Genomic DNA, 8,678 nt, shown 5'->3' with positions numbered 1-8,678 from the left:
CCTGACATACCTCCCACTGTACAGTAACCATCACGGCCTGACATACCTCCCACTGTACAGTAACCACCACACCCCGACATGCCTCCTACTGTACAGTAACCATCACGGCCTGACATACCTCCCACTGTACAGAAACTGTCATGGCCTGACATACCTCCCACTGTACAGTAACCATCACGGCCTGACATACCTCCCACTGTACAGCATACATCACGGCCCGACATACCTCTCACTGTACAGTAAGCATCCTGGCCTGACATACGTCCCACTGTACAGTAACCATCACGGCCCGACATACCTCCCACTGTACAGTAACCATCACGACCCGACATACCTCTCACTGTACCATAACCATCACGGCTTGATATTCCTCCCACTGTACAGTAATCATCATGGCCAGACTTACCTCCCACTTTACATTAACCACCAAGGCCCGACATACCTCCCACTGTACAGTAACCATCACACCCTGACATACCTCACACTGTACAGTAACGATCACGGCCTGACATACCTCCCACTGTACAGTAACCATCACGGCCTGACATACCTCCCACTGTACAGTAACCATCGAAGCCCGACATACCTCCCACTGTACAGTAACCATCACACCCTGACATACCTCTCACTGTACAATAACCATCATTACCTGACATACCCTCCACTGTACAGTAATCATCACGGCCCGACATACCTCCCACTGTACAGTAACCATCACGGTCTGACATAGATCCCATTGTACAATAACCATCACGGCCCGAAATTCCTCACACTGTACAGTAACCATCACACCCCGACATACCTCCCACTGTACAGTAACCGTCACGGTCCGACATACCGCCCACTGTACAATAACCATCGCGGCCCGACATACCTCCCACTGTACAGTAACCGTCACGGCCTGACATACCTCCCATTGTACAGTAACCATCACGGCCCGACATACCTCACACTGTACAGTAACCATCATACCCCGACATACCTCACACTGTACAGTAACCATCACGGCCCGACATACTTCCCACTTTACATTAACCACCAAGGCCCGACATACCACCCACTGTACAGTAACCATCACAGCCCAACATACCTCCCACTGTACAGTATCCATCACGGCCTGACATACCTCCCACTGTACAGTAACCATCACACCCTGACATACCTCCCACTGTACAGTAACCATCACGGCCTGACATACCTCCCACTGTACAGTAACCATCACACCCCGACATACCTCACACTGTACAGTAACCATCACGGCCTGACATACCTCACACTGTACAGTAAGCATCCTGGCCTGACATACGTCCCACTGTACAGTAACCATCACAGCCCGACATACCAACCACTGTACAGTAACCATCAGACCCCGACATACCTCCCACTGTACAGTAAACATCACGGCATGACATACCTCCCATTGTACAGGAAACATCACGGCCCAACATACCTACCACAGTACAGTATCAATCACACCCCTACATACCTCCCCTTGTACAGTAACCATCATACCCCGACATACCTCCCACTGTACAGTAATCATCACGGACCGACATACCTCCCACTGTACAGTTACTATCACGGACTGACATACCTCCCACTGTACAGTAACCATCACAGTCTGACATACCTCCCACTGTACAATAACCATCACAGCCCCAAATACCTCTCACTGTAGAATAACCATCATGGCCTGACATACCCTCCACTGTACAATAACCATCACGGCCCGACATACCTCCCATTGTACAGTAACCATCACGGCCTGACATACCTCCCACTGTACAGTAACCATCACAGTCTGACATACCTCCCACTGTACAATAACCATCACAGCCCCAAATACCTCTCGCTGTACAATAACCATCATGGCCCGACATACCCTCCATTGTAAAGTAACCATCATGGCCTGACATACCTCCCACTGTACAATAACCATCACGGCCCGACATACCTCCCATTGTACAGTAACCATCACGGCCCGACATACCTCACACTGTACAGTAACCATCACACCCCGACATACCTCCCACTGTACAGTAGCCATCACGGCCAGACTTACCTCCCACTGTACAGTAACCATCACGGCTTGACATACCTCCCACTGTACAGTAACCATCATGGCCCGACATACCTCCCACTGTACAGTAACCATCACGGTCTGACATAGATCCCACTGTACAATAACCATCACGGCCCGAAATTCCTCACACTGTACATTAACCATCACACTCCGACATACCTCCTACTGGACAGTAACCATCACAGCCCGACATACCTCCCACTGTACAGTATCCATCACACCCTGACATACCTCCCACTGTACAGTAACCATCACGTACTGACATACCACCCACTGTACAGTAACCCATCTCGGCCTGACATACTCTCCACTGTACAGTCAACATCACACCCCGACATACCTCACACTGTACAGTAACCATCCTGGCCTGACATACCTCACACTGTTCAGTTACCATCACGGCCCGACGTACCTCCCACTGTAATGTAACCATCACGGCCAGACTTACCTCTCATTGTACAGTAACCACCATGGCCCGACTTTCTCCCACTGTACAGTAACCGTCACGGCCTGACATACCTCCTACTGTACAGTAACCATCACACCCCGACATACCTCCCACTGTACAGTAACCATCACGGCCTGACATACCCTCCACTATAGAGTAACCATCACAGTCTGACATATCTCCCACTGTGCAGTATCCATCACACCCCGACATACCTCCCACTGTACAGTATCCATCACACCCCGACATACCTCCCACTGTACAGTATCCATCACAGCCCGACATACCACCCACTGTACAGTAACGCATCATGGCCTGACATACTCTCCACTGTACAGTCAACATCACACCCCGACATACCTCACACTGTACAGTAACCATCCTGGCCTGACATACCTCACACTGTTCAGTTACCATCACGGCCCGACGTACCTCCCACTGTACAGTAACCATCACGGCCTGACATACCCTCCACTATAGAGTAACCATCACAGTCTAACATATCTCCCACTGTGCAGTATCCATCACACCCCGACATACCTCCCACTGTACAGTATCCATCACACCCCGACATACCTCCCACTGTGCAGTATCCATCACACCCCGACATACCTCCCACTGTACAGTATCCATCACACCCCGACATACCTCCCACTGTACAGTATCCATCACAGCCCGACATACCTCCCATTGTACAGTAACCATCACACCTCGACTTACCTACCACTGTACAGTAACCATCACACCCCGACATACCACCCACTGTACAGTAACCCATCACGGCCTGACATACTCTCCACTGTACAGTCAACATCACACCCCGACATACCTCACACTGTACAGTAACCATCCTGGCCTGACATACCTCACACTGTTCAGTTACCATCACGGCCCGACGTACCTCCCACTGTAGAGTAACCATCACAGCCAGACTTACCTCCCATTGTACAGTAACCACCAAGGCCCGACAGACCTCCCACTGTACAGTATCTATCACCCACCGACATACCTCCCACTGTACAGTAACCATCACGGCCCGACAGACCTCCCACTGTACAGTATCTATCACCCACCGACATACCTCCCACTCTATAGTAACCATCACGGCCAGACTTACCTCCCACTGTACAGTAACCATCACGGCCCGACATACCCCCCACTGTACAGTAACCATCACACCCCGACATATCTCCCACTGTACAGTAACCATCACACCCCGACATACCCCCCACTGTACAGTAACCATCACACCCCGACATACCCCCCACTGTACAGTCACCATCACGGTCCGACATACCTCCCACTATACAGTAACCATCATGGCCCAGCATACCCCCCACTGTACAGTCACCATCAAGATCTCAGTGCTTTGCACTGCTTCCTCACCTAAGTCCTAGGTTCCATTCTGGCCTTGGGTGTCTGTCTTTGTGGAGTTTTCACATTTACCCTGTGTCTGCATGGATTTCATCCGGGTGCTCCTGTTTCCTCCAGACAGTCCAAAGATGTGCAAATCAGGTGAATTGGCCATTCTAAACTGCCCATAGTGTTTCATGCATTAGTTAGGGTTCAATATCGTGCAGGGGAATGGGTCTGGGTGGGTTACTCTTCTGAGGGTTGATGTAGACTGGTTGGGCTGAAGGGCCTATTTCCACACTGTAGGGAATCTAATCTAATCTCCAAGGTTCAAGTCAGGAATGTGATGGAATTAGCACTTGTCTGAATGAGTGCAGCTTCAACAGTATTCTAGTATGGACTTACTAGCAACAGGCAACACAGTTTTGTGGGGAATATCCTGTCTTACAAACTTGATTATTTTGGGGAAGTGAGACAATTGATTGATGAGGGCATGGGGCTGGATGTTGGCCGTTTAGGACATTAGCAAGGCCTTTGATATGGTTCCTTATGGCAGGCTCATACAGAAGGTGAAGTGAAATGGGATCAGCGGTCAGTTAGTAAGATGGATAGAGAACTGCTTCGTCATAGAAGACAGAGTAGTGATGGAACAGTGTTTTTGTGACTGGAGATCTGTAAATAGATTGGCGCAGTTGCAGGTTGTGAGGATGATTGCCAGAGAATACAGCGGGATATAGGTCAGCTGCAGACTTGGACAGAGAAAACACAGATATCACTTTATCTGGACAGTTGCAACGTGATGCGTTTTAGAAGGTCGAATGCAGGAGAGAAGTACAAAGTGGAACGAAAAACTACTGATTGCATCAACATCCGAAGGGATCTTGGTGTACAGCTCCACAGTTCCCGGAAAGTGGTAACCCGGGTGGATAGGGTGATCAAGAAGACGGACGGCAAACTTGCAGACAGGCATCGGAGCATGCAGTATGAACATTACCAGGTCACATTGCAGCTGTAGAGAAACTTAGTTCGGGTACATTTAGAATATTGTGTACAGTACTGGTTGCCACACCAGCAGAACGATGTGGAAGTGTTGGTGAGGGTTTGGAAATGTTTTGCCAGGATGTTGTCTGGTTTGGAGGGTATTAGCCAGAAGGAGAAATTGAACACACATGGTTTGTGTGCAGCTGGGCATCATTGGCTATGGGGCTACGTGATAGATATTTACAAAATTATCAGAGACATAGAGAGAAGGACAGTTAAAGACTTTCCCAGAGTAGAAATATCAATTACTCAGGACCGTAGGTTTTAGGTAAAGGAGAAAGTTCAGGAGATATACTCGGCAAGTTTTTTTATTGCTTTTCCAGATAGAATGTGAAAGTGACTGGAATAGACTGATAAGAGGGGAAGAAGCTAACATAGCAAGGTTTAAGAGGCATCTTGTCATAGAGAAGAGACAGCAACAAATAGAATTACATAGAATGTGTCGAAGCAAAAATCTATGTTTTAACTTTAGAAGGGCATCATGTGTCAGTGCAGGCTTGCTGGGCTGAAGGGCCTGTTCATGTACTGGACTGTTCGTTGAGTCAAGATTTGTATGCAGCAGTGGCGAGATGCTCACTGAATGATTACTGATGATCAATAACCACATTATTGTTGATCTCTCGTCATCAACTTGCAGGTTCATGTCCTCCCTTCCACTGTCGGGGAACTCAATATGGAGAATTTGACGTGAAAGTCTGAGCTGTTAACTGGTAACTCCATCTCGCCCCTCGCTCCTACGGCCTTCTATCTTGGACACCAATGTCTCAGGGGACACTGCACTAACAGAAGCTGCACGTATGCCACATCCCCGTCGTTGGCATCTGTCACATGCCAGCCTCACCATGCCATCTCAGCACATCTCTGACCCACTGATAGTACACGTGTACTTCAATGCTGCAGTTCATGGTGCACTGACAACTCTCATTGCAATGCTGCTGCAAGGACACTGTGCTCAGGGACCCACACCCAGCTCATGGTCTGCCCCTCTGGGCCTGCTCACTCCGTGTTTGTACACAGTCAATGCTGTTGCAATGACACTGTGCTCAGGGACACACCCCCAGCTCATGGGCTGCTCAGTTCTTGTTCGTACACATTCACTTTGAGCTGACTTGAATGCTCAAAGAATTATTGCCTTGCCTGACCCTGCCCTCAGCGGTGTTTCTCCTCAGCCAGAGCTACCAGGCTCACACGCCTGCTGTATTGTCATGGTGTGTAGCACAGACACAAACCAGGAAGCTTGATATCATTGTCCACAGTCAGTTACGGTGCCCCGCACAGTGAGGTGGGGGAGTCTCAGATCCCAGTCTGGGAGCTTGGACGTGGTCAGTCACAGTGCCCAGCACAGTGTGTCAGGGGAAGTCCCAGATCCCAGTCCGGGAGCTTGGACACGGTCAGTCAGCCTCTCGTGGTTGTTAGTGTCAGGATCCTTCCCCTGCGATGGGGTGAGGAGATGAATGTTGGAGAACCCTGAATCATCTTGGCTCTTTCTCTCCTCTTGTGGGATGGTTCCATCTGGAATGTGAAAATTAGCAAGAGATATTAAGGGAGATGGAAAAGGTTGGTACAGCTGTTAGTGCTGGGACAGCTGAGGGAAAGGTGGGGAGGTGCCCTGAGTGAGTGAGTGGGCAGCACTGACACCAGGCAGAGTTGGGGAGAGGGACTGAGAAGAGGTTAGAGAGAGACCGAGAGAAGGTGCTGCATTTAGGGAGAGTGGGAGAACATGCACCTTGGTGGGAGGTGGGTGCAGTAACAGAGAGAGAGTAAGGGAGAGGGCACGAAGTGCAGATGGTTTCACGTACCCTGGTGGAGGGGAGGTCACTGACCTCCTTCCTACACTGCTGGGCATTCACCCAGAAGGCTGGCACCTTACTGACCCAGGGGTCAGCCTCGGACCAAGCCGGCAGGGTGTGGTGTTGTGGCCTCCCCTGCCAGTCCTGGAGGAAGATAATGTCCCTCTCCTGCACCATGCAATCGACCAGAGCCTCAGGGGCTTGGGCACAAAGTGGGGCCCCAGGTTTACCGTGTCTGCCATGTCGAGGCCAGTTTTGGCTTGCCAATCTAAGATTGTACTGTCATTTTAATAATGGGCCCTGGAGCAGGGAGGCCGGTGCATTCTGGGATATCCAGGCAGTGGGCAGTTGTTATGATGAAGGGGACAATCATCGTGTTCGTGTCAGTTGAGAAGATAACCACGCAGGCAGGGAGGGTCGTTCATGAGGCAGATTGGGGATGGTATCATGAGAAAATGCACTTCACCTTGTGGAGAGAAACCCTCCATGAAACTGGACTAAAATGAGACTTGGGGAAAACCTTTGATTATCCAGTTCTCAGTCGTGGTCACACTGCAGCCACATCTCCACAATCCCAGTTCCATCTGACCTAGCTATTTAAAGCTACAATTTCACTGGCCTTGTTGACAAGTTCCCAGCTTCATTCTTGCCTTATTGAAGGCTGCTCTCAGTCAACTAATGTTTCTCACTCTCAATTATTGCATATCATTCTCTCCCATCATACTGAACTTTACAAAAGAAAAATGATCGCTGCACCCCAAAACGTTCCCCGACTGACACTGGATCCACTTGCCCCACCTCTTTCCCAAGGACCAGGTCCAACAGTACATGCTGTCTTGGGCTGAACACATCCTCCTGAAGTGAGCTCTCCTCCATATAATCCAGGGATACTGGCCCCTCATGACACTGCACCACAATAACCCAGTCAATATTTGGATAAATTAAGTTTCTCAGTATAACTAATCGGTAGTATTATCATCGCTGTCAAATGACCCTGCATATTTATTCTCTCCATCCTTTCCAATGGTGGCTGGCTGATACACTGTACCTCACAGTGTAAGTGTACAGTTTTTGTTCTGTAGCTCCAGCCAAATTCATTCTGTCCTTGGACAGATCCTCTTTCTCTTGGACCCCTTAACTAATGCTAATCTCAACCAGTACTTCTACCTTCATCCTTTCTCTTCCCTTCCATCATTTTGAAATCCTTTATCCCCAGCAATATTTAACACCCAGTCCTGCTATTACTTGAGCCAGCTCTTGGTGATCAGTCCATCAGATTTCCACACACCAAACTTCACCTGGAACTTCCCACACTCCAAGTATTCATGTCTATGCAGAATACCTCAAATTAAGGCTTTCTGTCTTACTCCATCTTCCACTGATAAACTTGTTGTTGTAAATTAGTACCAACTGTATCTCCCATTATTTTGAGAATCCTGGTAGTCTCCTCCACTATTCCTTTTTGGATCCCATACACACACCAAGTTAGTTTCAATTCCACCCACACACCCCAGAAGGAATTCAGTCCCAGCTCTGTCACATGTTAGCCCATCCAGTTTGTCCAGTTGCTGCCTTCAGTCCCAATGACCCAGGAATCTGAAGCCCTTCCTGCTGCACCATCGTTCCAGTCACACTCTCATCTACCTAAAACTCTGAGTCCTCTTCTCACTTGGACACGCCCTGGGAGTATTCCAGGGATTGATACATTTGATTTCCCATTTGCTAACCATCCACCGAGCTCCCTAAATTCTGATTCCCAGACCACTTCACTCTTCCTACCCATGCCATCCCTACCAACGTGGACATGATCTTTGACTGCTCACTGGCCACCAGACGAGTATCGTGCAGACACAGTAACATTCTTAACCCCACTATCCTGGAATTACAGACATGCTGACACCTTCTTCACTTTCCTGACTCCCCTGTGCCTATTGCTCCTCCTTCCTTCTCCCTCCACTCCTAT

The sequence above is a fragment of the Chiloscyllium punctatum genome, chromosome 34, assembly GCF_047496795.1.
Source record: "Chiloscyllium punctatum isolate Juve2018m chromosome 34, sChiPun1.3, whole genome shotgun sequence".
NCBI lineage: Eukaryota > Metazoa > Chordata > Chondrichthyes > Orectolobiformes > Hemiscylliidae > Chiloscyllium > Chiloscyllium punctatum.
The sequence above is the reverse complement of the archived record's forward strand: the minus strand, read 5'-3'. Positions refer to the sequence as shown.